This window comes from Saccostrea echinata, unplaced genomic scaffold, assembly GCF_033153115.1.
Source record: "Saccostrea echinata isolate AGI-Se365-2 ecotype Australia unplaced genomic scaffold, CSIRO_AGI_Sech_v1 ptg000051l, whole genome shotgun sequence".
In the NCBI taxonomy this organism is placed as follows: domain Eukaryota; kingdom Metazoa; phylum Mollusca; class Bivalvia; order Ostreida; family Ostreidae; genus Saccostrea; species Saccostrea echinata.
Genome location: NW_026889800.1, coordinates 10817200 through 10832555, shown reverse-complemented (window position 1 = coordinate 10832555; position 15356 = coordinate 10817200). Strand labels below are relative to the sequence as shown.

The 15356-nt window shown below is 32.3% G+C and overlaps 1 long non-coding RNA gene across 1 annotated transcript; it reads right to left on the bottom strand.

The window, feature by feature from the left end:
• Positions 1–2350: 2350 nt before the first annotated feature.
• LOC133203653 (uncharacterized) lies at positions 2351–14625 on the bottom strand. Its single transcript, XR_009723434.1, has 2 exons — positions 13660–14625; positions 2351–4677 (listed from the first exon to the last, which is right to left on the bottom strand). It is a non-coding gene; the product is annotated as an uncharacterized LOC133203653 (long non-coding RNA).
• Between the last annotated feature and the right edge of the window lie 731 nt (positions 14626–15356).

Below are 15356 nucleotides of genomic sequence, written 5' to 3'. Positions count from 1 at the left end.
ACCTGCATTATAAAGCAGTGATTAACTTCTTTTTCTTAGCCAAAAATCTCAAAATTGTTGAAAATCTTGAAAAAAGCCTTTGGTGTATAGTTTAGAGTTAACTATTCCAACGTCACATTGACAAATGCATTGCGATTATTTACTTACTATACCTTGACAAATGGGTTTTCAGTAACGACAAAATGGAATGCAGTTTACAATTATACAATAATTGCAATACCTTTTTTTTTTTATCAGAATTTCCCTTTTTCTTTCCTTCTGCTTTCATTATTTCATTTTATTCATTGTATTCATTGAATGATTATCCATTCAAATTATGTTAAGCCTCCCCTTGAGGCGTTGTCAGTAGTATGTTAAATTCAGAATTCAAAAATAAATTTACCACTACAAGATGCAAATTTACACGAATATCTGTATAGTAACTTTTCTGACCTATCATATAAATATTAAGATCATAGTGACACATGATCAACACATTAAAGGAAAAGAAAAGCAAACTTTTGCAAGCAATTTTGTTTGCAATTTGCCTGCAATATAAATACAAGATTGATATCTTTTCAGTCAGAGAAATACTGGATAAAATATAAAGAGGAAATCAGAAATATGTTTTTAATTTCTACCTGCACATTAGAAGGGATTAATTTCGGGGGTAGGACGTCCGAAAAACATTATTTATGATTGACTATATTGATTTAGAAGAGTTTTGATGGAAAGTTATTCTGTTGAACGAATGATCATCTAGGTTTTTTTTTTCAATATCAAATACAGGTAAAATAAAACAAGACAATTTTTTTCTTCAAATTTTAGAAAGTACAACATTCGAACTCAATGGTCATTTAGATATATGTTAATAATATTACTTTCAATTAAAAAATATCCTTTTATTATGTCCAAATTATTTGATTTGCCTCTCACTGCATATTATCATTTTTAGAGTTTAGTATCACAACGTCGCATTGAGAAGTGCAATGCAATTATTTACTATTGATACCTTAGTAAATGGGTTTTCAGTAACGACAAAATTGAATGTAGTGCTATGATTAAGTTTTAACTACTTAACTATCTTGATGCAGTTTAAAATCCCCCCCCCCCCTTTCCCATTCTGCTTTGTGTTGTTGGTTTGTTGTTGTTGTTATTTGTTATTTTTTTTTACTTAATTATTTTTTGTCATTTGTTGTTTTGTTGGTTTGTTTTATCATTCAATATTGTATGATTATCCATTTTAATTAGGTCCACCCTCCTCCTATGCAGCGTTGTAAGCCTTTCCTTATGACGAAGGTCATTCGACGATAAATGATGTTGCTCTGTCTTTGGTACATTTTCATGATTGAATTCTGGACAGATATCCGTGTATTTAAGCAAATTTATAACAACTTCCGGTTTGACGGAAAATGATGTTGAAAGTTATCCACGATATATAGAGGATATTCAATGTTTTGTAGATGAATATGGAATTTATTTCACAAGTGGGACAGGATTTTTTTTTATATTTTCACGAGTGCTTCCATATTCATCTACAAAACATTGAATTTTCTGTTTATTACATTTTCTTAGATTTTCCCTTTGCCTTTGTCTTTTTGTAACACAGAGTCATAGGCTGTGACGTCTAGTTTAGCGGTTGCAACGTCATATAGTTACAACGTTGTAAACATGAGATTTTTAACGACGTATCTGGAAAAAAAATTGGCAGTATATCTATTAGTCTCTGTCATGATGGCTCACTAACTCTATCTTATAACAGGCCAGGGATTTCCTTTAAAAACACTCTTCATGAAGGGAAGGAAAATCTTGAGTTTTGCCGCACTTCTGAAATTCTAACACTGTGAGAATACCATTTTTGATATCCTTTCAAACTGTGGCAGAATATCACTTTTATTCAGTAAATAAATTACAGTATTTTACTGTTGAAAATGTAATAAATATTATTTATTCAATTTGACGTAAATATTTGCAAAATAATTTACTTAAAGGGGGTTTCATTAAAGATAAAACTAGAAGACGTGGAAAAAATAATTTACATACTCTTTACACAGTTTAAAACTGCATTTGATTTCAAATTGCAAAAAGGAAAACTTATCGTGTTCCTTTACTTTCTTATATATATATATATATATATATATATATATATATATATATATATATATATATATATATATATATATATATATATATATATATATATATATATATATATATATATATATATACTGTTGCTATGTTACCGTTGTATACATTTTTGAAATGTAAAGCTTCTGGAGATTTTTAATGAAAGCGCTAAAGCTTTACGGAGGAATCTTGTGTTTTCTTTTTATATTTGTTTAATCCCAGATGCAATGAATAGTAACAAATATTAATTTTACACATTTATTGTGAAACAATGATTACATTTTGTGGCGACTATTTGTCACAATCTATTTATACATAGATGTAAATACCCCGACGGAACCCAGGGAATCACTACCTGCCTACCGGGATGACCTCCCTAGATCCTTGGCGCGATAGCGCCCCCACAGGTGACTGTGGTGGGAACAGACCTCTTGGTACCGACAAGAGTGAGTGCCACATCAAATGAATGAATTCAAGTTCTGACTCGGGCCCTAACTCTATACCTGCCTCCCCTGGAATACAACAACAACATGGGGATAATACCCCCAGGGGTAGGCCCCCAAACTTGCCTTTGGTACCCACAAAGATCAAGCTGGTCCCTCAGGTACCGCTGAGGTAACCCCAAATTAATCCTCCCCAGTACTGAGGATAGATTACCCAGAGTTTTGAGCCAGACATGAGAGAATTCCTCATTCGTGGTAATCCCCGAATTCCGCCAAATGAACTTGTCTATACAAGTTCACCCGCCACTAACGTGTTTGGTGTATACATGTTAATTTTTAATTCATTCCATTTCACCCACCTGACCTTTAAATTTGAAATTTTATAAGTGTTCATGTATAATAGACACTTGTTAGATGTTCCATTTAATAAATCAAGACTCATCTTGGATTAAACTTATATCGGACCAAATAATTGACATACATCGGACTAATAACTTGCAGCATAAGCAGGAACATTCCATACTATGAAACAATAATGATCCAGGCGAGGTGCCCGGTCCTTGAAACCTTAATGTACCACCCAATTGCATTTAATTTATTCTAGATCAAAGAGTCAAATTCCTTCAATCTAATTTCCCTGACTCCAAACCCATTTTTTTTAAAAAATCAAATCGAAGGGCTTTTTCCTCAAGGACCAATGATGTCACTTTGGGTAGCTCAGTATCCTATGAATGCCCATATCCCAGACTACACACAATCTACAAAAACTAAAATTTTTATATGGATAGATGTATAATACGTTTAAGCCAAAATTGAAATTGAGCTATAATATTTTAATTATACAAATCTCACACCAATGTTTGAGGCATGTATAGTTATGGATTCCACCCGCCCAATTGTTTAATAATTTGTTCAGGAATGCCCTATAATACTGCTGCTGAAAAGAGTGTGATCTAAAACAGTATTTGTCTATGTTACAGAAATGAATAGTATTGCAATTAGGGTTTGATAACTAATAACACGTTAGTCGTTAAGGGATTACCATTGAAATGTACCAAAAATTGGCCATGGCTAGGTGTACCAAGTTCAGACTCTATTGTTAATGATTTGTTCATCCATCTAGCTTAATGATGCCAATGTGACATTGTTGAAAAGGTGTGAATCAATTATTGAAACTTATCGTTTCCAATATTGACCTGATATGCACGAGGACCCAAAGCCCAAAAATGAAGCTACTGTCAATGTAAAATAGAATCTGCAATTTAATTTGATATAATAACTAACTAATGAACTCTGCTTAAATATAATAGTGAAATAAGTGATATTAATTACAAGTTTCTAACCAATAGTCTGACTTTAGCAGAATTGACTATTTGCACGACCGATTGCTTGTCAGTATGTAATAATATCCTGTTGTTAGCCAAAGGTACCTGAATAAACATTTATAGGTATCCCGGAATTTGGAAAAAATTGAATGTTATTAATACTCATATCATAATGGCATTTTTCTTATATATATATTTTTTTTCAATCATTATATAACACATACCTGTAGTGTAAAAAGCATGTGCTATCGTTGGAAGACATCAAATATCGCTTCAAATTTCATATCATGGTTAACAAAGCAAGCTTGAAGGAATTCTATTTATCTAAAGATTTTTAAATACTTTTATGGGACACAAATGTCAACTTTTCCCAGTTTCTAGACTACGAAGAACTTGAGTTGCGTGAATAAAAATTGTTGCACGAAAAGATTGAATTTCAAGCTTAATTTGAGTTTTTTTTTTTTTTTTTTTTTTTTTTTTTTTTTTTTTTTTTTAAAGAGTTATCCCTCTTGGCTGGGAGGTGGATATTCGATTACGAAAATCAGCTACATAACTTCATCTACTTTATTTTTAGTTATTTTTACTTAATTTGTGTTTAGCATTCTAGACACCTATCCTGGGATTGTTACAGAGCTCAGTCAATGTATCTTGAGGTAAAACATAAGCATAGATATAACTGTCTCCATTCTATCCCTTAGAGTCAAACCTGATGAGAGTTGTCTTGTCATTAGATATTCCACGTTCAACACAAACCTAGTGCAAAATATCTAGCATATGTTTACAAATAGTGTCTCCCAATTTTCCTGTAAAAATAAAAAAATCATCTATGTAATATACACTATGTAATAACATTATCAATAAAAATATTTCAGAGCTCTTAAAGGCCAATGAAGGCACCAATAGAATTTCTTAATTAAATATACACTCCATGAAGTTTAATATCATTGGATATTTCTAAAATCTAAATCATTTAATGCCCAATCCATATTGGTAATATAATTCTAGCTAACCTTACAGCTACATTTATTTGCAATTATGATACTTCACCGGATAAGAATAAATAACAGTGGAGTGTATTATAACTGTGTCTAAAAGAACTGGGTACGTTAAGTATAACAGAGCGGCCCTGTCTCCAAATTTGATTTCAGTTTTTTACAAACATGCCGACGATGTGTCCTTTCAAAATCATTTTATTTTTTATATTTATTACAAACCGTTTTTCCATCAGATGTCTCGAAAAATGAGGAGTTTTCTTTAGAAATTACAAATTTTGACGTGATAACGTCATCACGGCGTTACTGATTTTAACGTTACGTTAAAAGAAATCTGTAAATTCTCTGAACCGGAAACTATTTCCTTTAACCTGCCTTATGTTCAAGAAAACAATTTTGAACTTTTATTTCAATTCATCGTAATGTATCTTTGATAGCTGGAAGGAGTAAAATAATTTAAAGGAAATATAATTTTATTACAAACGATTTCATCAGACAAGTAATGAAGCTTGATTCATCCATACAGACAGTGTTCGTATCAAATTTATCATTTTTTTATGTAAAAATGTCCTAATGATTTCTTCAATCATCTTCCGCATTGTCTATGAAGTTACATTAAAATTTTTAAAGATATATGAATCAGTATTAAAAAGAAAATTGGAACGTCCCATATAAAGTTGTCAAAATTGGATTTTTGGCAATGAAAAAGTCATCAACATCACTCCCCTTTTCCATTTCAACAAATGGCAGCGCTATTAATTTCGTATTTTCTATTTATTTATTTATTTTTATTTTTATTTTTTTTTTATTTTTTTTGATAAACGTATAAATTACTCACTATTACGGGGTTACGAGGTGTCTTAAACTGCGTTAAAAAAAATTCTCTGATGTTAGGATTTCTTTTATAGGTCGTTATTTATTCATTCCAGTGGATCCGCTTTATTGCACGGTTCATGTAAAATACCCTCACCAGGAACAATCCCAAATATACTTACACACAATTACTTTCTATGTTAAAACCACAAGAGGAGACCGGTTATAAGAGTCCTGATTGATGAGCTATTACATTTTTTTTCGTTGTTTAGCGTCCATCCTAACCTATCTTCCTATCCGAGAAAACACACAAATCAAAAGGGGAAAAACGCAGTATTTTCAGAACAGTTCTAGAATTTCTTATTATCATTTGAGACCTCTCCTCGCCAGAAAACTTAGTTAAACTACTAGTTTATTGAAATAAAAAAATTAATACACCACTTAAAAAAGAGATATGTCAATCCAAAACGAGTAAAATGCATTTCAGAGATTCGTATTTGTTGATTTTAATTTGAATTAACTTTGTGTTTGCGTTTCAAAGCTTTGTATTTATTCATTTTAATTTGTGTTTGTTTATAATTTCATCTCCTCAAAACCAATTCGTCCGCGTACAATGCACATAAAAAAAAAACTTGGAATGGTCTTATCATAACTTGCGTTACAGACCTTGAAAAATTTTGCTTCAAGTAAAAACCGTGAATCTCCTAAAGCTTAAAAAAGGGTGTGCGATTTGTTTAGATCAATATTACGATGAACAAAATATTTTATACAGCCAAAGCTAATAATTTAATTTTAGAGACAAACACATTACTTTGCATGTACTTGATTCACAAAATCGAAAATTATTTGCCTAAATTCGACAGGAAATGCACACGAATTCCCGGGAAGGGATTCAGAAGCCTGTAGTACACTCTAACGGGCATAATTCCCTAAAACTAAAAGTTAAAAAAATAAGGATATAATATTATCACCCTCTGGTTTTCACCGTCGTGATTATTTGGGGAATTAGCTGTGTCTGATGTGAGTAAATCACAATCACAGTATAAATCTAAAAAGACAGAATCAAATCTGTAGAATTACAATGAACTTTATTGCTTTAGACCAGATCGGAAAGTCATTTTTCAATACAAATCAATATCAATCAATTATAATAAAGTTTACAAACAGTAGTAGTCATAAACAACATCGGAAGTATAAAAAGGTAAACATCATTATTTATAAACAAAGTCACGAACACTATCGGAGAAAAATCCATTTATGAAAGAAAATAAACTTTTTACCAAAATAAAGAATAATTAAGCTTACCGATTAAGCTATTACAAATGTTTGTCATAATGATCAATAGATAGATTAGCAAGTATCAAAGATTACATAAATTTAAGCAGTTTTAGAATTTAGCGCTACTACTTTCGGTTTTAGCTTATAAACACTAAGTTATTAGCCTCCGTTTACTAAAGAGTTACACATAAAATTTAAGCGGTAAATTCGAAAACACAAAAATTTCAAAGTAAACAAAAAGTAAAAATTCAAAGAAAAACTTTCAGAAAATTATAAACAAAATATGATTTAGAGATTAAGTAAAAATAAAATGAATTGATATGAATTTGCAAAATACAATAAAACATTTTCTACCAATAAGTACATGTAAGTTGTCAATGAAAATTAATTTTAAACACAATACTGAGACAGTAAAACTAATCAAACAAAGAAGTCTACAAATCCTTTTAAAATTCTTAACTTAACCTAAATGAAAACTTTCAATCTTATTTAAATATCGTTATTTTAAGATGAAAATTATTTAAGTAATTAGAATAAAAATTCAAGCTTACCTAAAAAGACAGAATCAAATCTGTAGAATTACAATGAACTTTATTGCTTTAGACCAGATCGGAAAGTGATTTTGCTAAAATCACTAACCGATGCGGTCATTCTACAGACTTGGACTCTGACCAATCAGGAAGCACGTTACAGAATAGTTTTAGCCAATTTCGGCAAAATTTCTTTTACGTTTGACACTAATCGCTCAACTAATGAAAGTGTTACTTCAATTACTTATCTGTCCGCGGACACTTTTTTATAACAAAGACGGATTAAGAAAAGCCGAAACAAAGTAAACATTTTTCCTGATGAGGAATTTCGAAGTGGCAAGTTAAGTGTATAAAGAATTTATTTCCAAAGATGCCGAAATAAAGAAGAATTTATTTATTTACTCATTGGCTTGATATGACTATTTGATCTTAAGAGACATGCTAATTTAATACAAAGGAAGTGATAATTAACTTTGTTACCTAGAAATCTAAAATCTAAATATTCACGAGTAACGACATGTCACTATCGAGAGAACAAAAGATTTTTCTTCAATTAAACTAAACATGACAAGAAACTGTGCAAAATTGAGTAACTTTACATTTTGACAATTTAAACTATATTTCCGTTGTCATTAATCAAAAATCTTATGTTTAAGCTATATTTCTATTTAAAATCATGAATTAAAAATTCATTTATTTATAACATGCGCATGTCGTCTTCAAAGCAATGCAGCATGAAACGGCAGACACTTGCATTGATATCGATCAGTAAAAGATCGATCAACGGTCACAGTCCAGTGGGGAGCCAAAGGAAATTCGAAAGGGATGTATTTAGTTTTAAATCAAATTCTTGATATAATTTTTTTATTGATACTCATTACAGTATATGTATAATTTGATTATCAGTAAGCCTCCCCTTCTATTTACATAGAGACAAAATACAAATAATTGAAATGCAGAATAACAGAACACTCAAATAGAAGAATCAAAATTCACTTTCACGTCCCTTTTTATAAGCTACATAGAGATTTTATTTCTAGTTCAGTTATCAAATTATACGAAATCTTATGTTATTTTGTTACTTGTGGGAACAATACGCAAAACACGTCACAGCGCTTCCTTATAGAGTTATCCTTGCCATTCCCGGATTATATCACTTGCTTGATTATGTTTCTTTTTCATGCAAGTGTCTGATAAAAAAAATCTTAAAAAATATACCTAACAAACTGCTGACATGAATTGCAAGACGATACATCACGTCATCTACTAAGACGAAAACTGCATTAAAATAGACAAAGACTTTCTTTAGAACTCCTCCCTATGTTTACGTTATTGTGACCATGTAGATTTGGACGGTACTTAGGAATTCGTCTGGAACTGCATCCGTTGTCTGCAGAACGAACGGGGTGAGGGAATGTTGGCGTAGGGGGGTACGAGGTATAGGTAGAGGCGCTGTGTGGCCGTGAGGTAAAAACAAAGTATAGGTGTGCCGTATTCCCGAAGGTCCACCGATATGCAATTCCAGAGATAAAACAAATGATGAAGGATTCCGTATTTATTAGATGAGTCTCAACTATGGCAACACTTTACATGAATCAACAAACAGACCTATTATAAATGATCGAGTCGGATCTGGCCGAAGTGGCCCCGGACTCAGAGTCCTGACGAGTCGGACGTGGCCGAGACTGGCCTTCGTATATTCCAGACTAATGATTGAAATTATACATGACTATTTATAAGAATGTACATAATGAGTAAATAAGTGACAGGTGTTGACATTTTGTAAATTGAGTGAAAGATTCACAGGTATGGATTAATTAAATAAACTCAATGACGCTTTGATGTTTGGACATAAAAAAAAACCCAGATAATTAATAGTGTTGTTTTTAGAGATTAACAGTTCTTGAGACATAGCACTCTGTCTCTTTGTATCAACAGATCAAGAGTCCGAAAAGTGTCACTGGTCAATTAAACAATTAGATTCGCGAAACATATTGTGAGAAATAAAATATGACACAACTTAAAAATTGAAAAGTAAAGTCCAAAATAAAGTTTTTTCTTGAACAGTGAATTTTTCACTGTGATAATTTCCCACCGCTCCGGGAAAAACACGTCCTCGTGTTTGGAAAGAAATTTCACTTTAATTATTTTTCGGATTCTGTTCTTTCATGTTCTTGTAGACGTACACACCGGTAAACACTAGTTATTGAAACTATCCTGGTGGTTAACAAAGGAATGCCGAAAGTGTTGTTCATGGATGTTGAACTGGTATTGTCCATCGTTGATACATTGGTCGAACAGTTCACGATGAGCAGAGTGGTTCAATGGGGGAACTCGCTTGCTCAAGAGGTTCGAGATCTGACCACTGCAAAATATATACAGCGGCCCCGGGCGTTGTTTTACCCTTAGGATTCATCCACCAATTGTGACCGTGTAGATTTGGACGGTACTTAGGAATTCGTCTGGAACAGCATCCGTTGTCTGCAGAACGAACGGGGTGAGGGAATGTTGGCGTAGGGGGGTACGAGGTATAGGTAGAGGCGCTGTGTGGCCGTGAGGTAAAAACAAAGTATAGGTGTGCCGTATTCCCGAAGGTCCACCAATATGCAATTCCAGAGATAAAACAAATGATGAAGGATTCCGTATTTATTAGATGAGTCTCAACTATGGCAACACTTTACATGAATCAACAAACAGACCTATTATAAATGATCGAGTCGGATCTGGCCGAAGTGGCCCCGGACTCAGAGTCCTGACGAGTCGGACGTGGCCGAGACTGGCCTTCGTATATTCCAGACTAATGATTGAAATTATACATGACTATTTATAAGAATGTACATAATGAGTAAATAAGTGACAGGTGTTGACATTTTGTAAATTGAGTGAAAGATTCACAGGTATGGATTAATTAAATAAACTCAATGACGCTTTGATGTTTGGACATAAAAAAAAAACCCAGATAATTAATAGTGTTGTTTTTAGAGATTAACAGTTCTTGAGACATAGCACTCTGTCTCTTTGTAACAACAGATCAAGAGTCCGAAAAGTGTCACTGGTCAATTAAACAATTAGATTCGCGAAACATATCGTGAGAAATAAAATATGACACAACTTAAAAATTGAAAAGTAAAGTCCAAAATTAAGTTCTTTCTTGAACAGTGAATTTTTCACTGTGATATTACACAGCCGTGGGTAAGATATATGTATTTGATATAATTATTTCGGTGACAATGATAATTTTATCACTTCCTTTGGATACATTAACTCTCTGGGGCATCTCCTTGTGCATTTGTCCTTGTAGTAACGATACAATACTTTTAATTTGTTTTTTTTTTTCTGGAACGGATTATCATCACAGACGGACGTTGAATCTTTAAAATTTAGCGATAATGTGCACCGCCGTTTTCACAGGGGTGATATTGGACAGGACGCTCCTCCAGCATCGATGAACATCTAATGGAATACTAAACATATTTCCTATGAAATATATTACCGGGTAATATTATTTTATGGATAAATTGGATAAAATCCTTTAAAATATACTCGCTTACTTCAAGATTAACAGTAGTGTACATGTAGTTAATATGTACATTCGTTTTTTATACAGATAAATATCTGTAGAGTAATCTTTTTTGTCTTTTTTTCATTTCAAGACTTGGAATGCCTTAAAATGTATTAGGAAAACAATTTCTGAAGAAAAAAAATAACGAGTTAAACCATCGATTATGGAGCGGAAAGGGGGTGTCTTGTCCACAAGTAATGCAAGATCGTGTTTGTATTTCTTACAGAACTGCATGGGAACAGATAATCTTTATTTATAGACAATAAAAAAGGTTGATTGTATCATGTTTCACTTAAATTTTCATAGAAAATACCGAAAGCGTACACCACTGTTTACGTTTTTTAAGCATTATAAACTTGGTCAACATAATTATCTAAAATTCCTTGTAAATTATAAATTAAACCCAATTTTACTTGAAAACACTGATGTCAATATTCGAACAGCATGATAAATGTATATATAATTAATAAGTGTAAATACATGTAAGAACTTTTCCATTCCCAGGTGCTGACCTTCAATAAGTAAATGTAGGCCGGCAGTGGCAGATTTAGAAGTATTTTGTCATATATAAAACACTTTCTGATTATGCTATAAAACACAAGAATCCTTTCTGACACAATTAATTTTGTCAAATAAAAATCTGCAACAATACAGTGACAAGGATAACAAGTTTTGAAAAGAAATTTTCAAATGGTGACTGCTATACATGTAATCCAAGCTTCCAATCTAACCCCCCCCCCCCCCCCCCCGAAAAAAGTTAGCTATTGTCTTTTGACATTCATGAATCCCAGACATATATAAATTGAAAACGAATAAAACATACTTTTAAAAGCTGATGATTTTCAATAAAAATGTTAAAAATAATATTTTTCCTAAAGTCAAATAAAGTCAATGTCCACTATGAAAGAGGCGCGTTTTAAATTGGAGGTACATTGTACATGTAGGATTAAATGTAAATCGATTGTCTGAACCATCCCAACTGATGTCGTTAAATTACTTTTTCACGCTGTAAATATTGATTGAATATTTATCATAGTTGCGAAGACTGAAGAAATTGTTTCAAGTACATATTTTCAACATGATTGCTCTTTGTGACGTCATTTTTTTCAATGCATTGCGTCACTAATTCACATGTAATGTCCCATAGTAAATTTCACTGAGAAAGGTTCATATGGTTTTCATTTGCATAAATAATTGTATTATTTTTTTTTTTTTTTCAAATGCAGAATTGAATTTAAAAGACAATTAAAAAAAAATAATAAAGCCTTCAGATATAGAATTAAACAATTAATTTCTTTAAAAATATAGATTTTATTGTGGAGAAAAGGTGACGTCTATCCAAAATGCAGCATTTTTTACTTCATTTTTTTGTGAAAACGGATGTGGCCACACTTTTGTAAGGTTATTTTTTCTCTTTAATATTAAAAATCGTAGTGTATTTGTTCTTTCTGCAAAGTTTCGCATACATACTCGGATGCGGCCATATCGAAATATAGACTTGAAGAGGAGGAAAACGTCCAAAATAGGGGAATTCCAGAATATTAGACCGGTTTTGAACGTTATATAAATAAAAGGGCACGTGAGTTGAGAAAAATTTATTCCTTTTTCACACACAGGTAAACCTTAACAGTTAATTGATACAATTGATAGAATGTAATCGTGCGTTTAATTTTTGCTGATTTTACAGGGCCGTAAATCGGTCTTAACGTACCCAGCTCTTATATCATTTCTGTTTATATTTTAAATTCTGCTCTATAAATGCGAGGTGATTATATATGTAGAATTCCAAAAATATCTATATCATTGACAATTCTATAGATAAGAAACCTCTAGAAATCTCAACACTATTGGAATATATGTATCTTATTCATTTTATGCAATATATTCAGTTAAACAAACCCAATATTTAGGGGAATAAATCCTTTGAAATAAAATCCCGACCATATAGGGGTACAACATCTTGTCTGAATTCAACCCCGACCATATAGGGGTGCAACATCTTGTTTGACTTCAGCCCCGACCATATAGGGGTGAAAAATCCTGCAAAATTAAACCCCGACCATATAGGGGTGCAGGATACTGTTTAAGTAAACTTCGACCATACATATGCAAAATCCTGCTAGATTAAACCCCGACCATATAGGAGTGCAGGATATTGCTTAAGTAAACCCCGACCATATAGGGGTGCAGGGTCCTGCTAAAATTCAACCCCGACCATATAGGGGTGCAGGATATTGCTTGAGTAAACCCCAACCATAGAAGAGTGCAAAACCTGCTATAATTCAAACCCGACCATATAGGAGTGCAAGATCCTGCTAAAACTAAACCCCGAGCATATAAGGGTGTAAAATCCTGCTAAAACTAAAATTTATGGTTAGTCTTAAATAAGCTGTTAATAAATAATACACAGGATCCAATTAAACAACCCCAACTTTACGGGGGTGTCATAAATGTATAAATTAATTAATATAACATTTATATGGCTATATGCATCATTATATTAGATTGCATTAAATCACCACTGCATATGTGGATTTTGAAAATAAACAGATGAAAATTGAACAATGTATCGTTAGACTAAATATAAATGCTGCACAAACATGTACCCACCATTATTGATAGACTTTATCAAGGAAACAATAACAGCTCTCAAATTATTATAATATTCCTTATTTCCCTGATTATTCAAATGGACCCCATCCGCCAGAAATACCATCCTATGATAAACCAGATAGGCGAAAGAATGCTGCTCCCTCTACATTCTGCAAGTAATAGGACATGCGTCTATTTAATTCATCAACTCTCTTGCACTCTGTGTCCACATGAAACCTGATACGTCTTGTCGGGGGAATTCTATGTAATGTCTGAAGCACCACTGCTTTTTTCACATCTTCCGCATCACGGAGTTAAATTACAAAGTCCGCAAGTTCATGAAAAATGTCTTCCACTGATGTGTTTCTCCGACACAAATCGTTTGATACAGCTTGTAACAAAACAACATCTGGATGCAAGTATCTTACGTAACGAGTGCCTTGCGCACGAATTTGAGCCAGTGACGCTCCCCCATAACCTAAATAGAAAATCTGTAGCTTCTCTGAATTAAGATTTAAATTCGGCGTCACCCGATGGTCAGAACTAGTTGATACAAACAAAGTTCTCAAATCTGCGTATGAATGAATGCCCCAGAATAAGGACTTTCAATGTCATTCTATCCACAGCATCAGCGCATGATGTACAGTCACAGATACCACAAAGTGCAACGATTATAAATTCAAGCCTTTATAATTAGGGGCATCATGTTATTGTTCGCATAAATTACTTACAGTGTCTATAAACCGTATCCTTGGAACAGAATAATGCACAAAAATGGAAATAATTTTGGAAATTTTGCAACATGTCTGCCCTTCTAGCTTTTTTGGTAGACTATGAAAATCGGGGTCATACGGTGCTTGATTATATTGCGTCCTCTATTTAAAACTCATGGTCTCAATAATGTTTAACCACTGCCAAGAACGCTCGAGTTATCGCTCTTGCACTGGTATTAAAAGCATTTATCACAATATGGTGATAAATGCAATTAATATTGTAATCCGATTACTGAGACTTTATTTCAATTTTGGATATATATATATATATATATATATATATATATATATATATATATATATATATATATATATATATATATATATATATATATATATATATATATATATATATACTGTTGCTATGTTACCGTTGTATACATTTTTGAAATGTAAAGCTTCTGAAGATTTTTAATGAAAGCGCTAAAGCTTTACGGAGGATTCTTGTGTTTTCTTTTTATATTTGTTTAATATTGTAATCCGATTACTGAGACTTTATTTCAATTTTGGATATATATATACGAGGGGTTATCAAAAAGTTCGTGGACTAGCGTCATAAAATTAAAACCGCTTTAGGTACACCAATGAATTTTTACACATTTAGTAAGCATCATCTTTTCTATCTATAGAATAAACCATAAATCATAATTTTTATTTTTTAATAAATTGTTAGTGTTTTTGTAAGCAAAGGTATGTCCAGGCGGCGCAACCTCTAATATGACGTTTTTTCTACCTGAGTGTAACTGAGAAAAACTCTTTAGATATGAGTATTTGTCATCAAATAATCTCGTTAATTCAGGCATGTGTACGACACATTTGTTCAGTAAAATTTGCAATTTTTACCCCATTCTGTAATTTCTATGAAATTTTATCGTAAATTTTATATGGAGTGTTCAAACAATTATGGGCTTGAAAATAACGTCAAAAAGGGTGAGAGGTTTC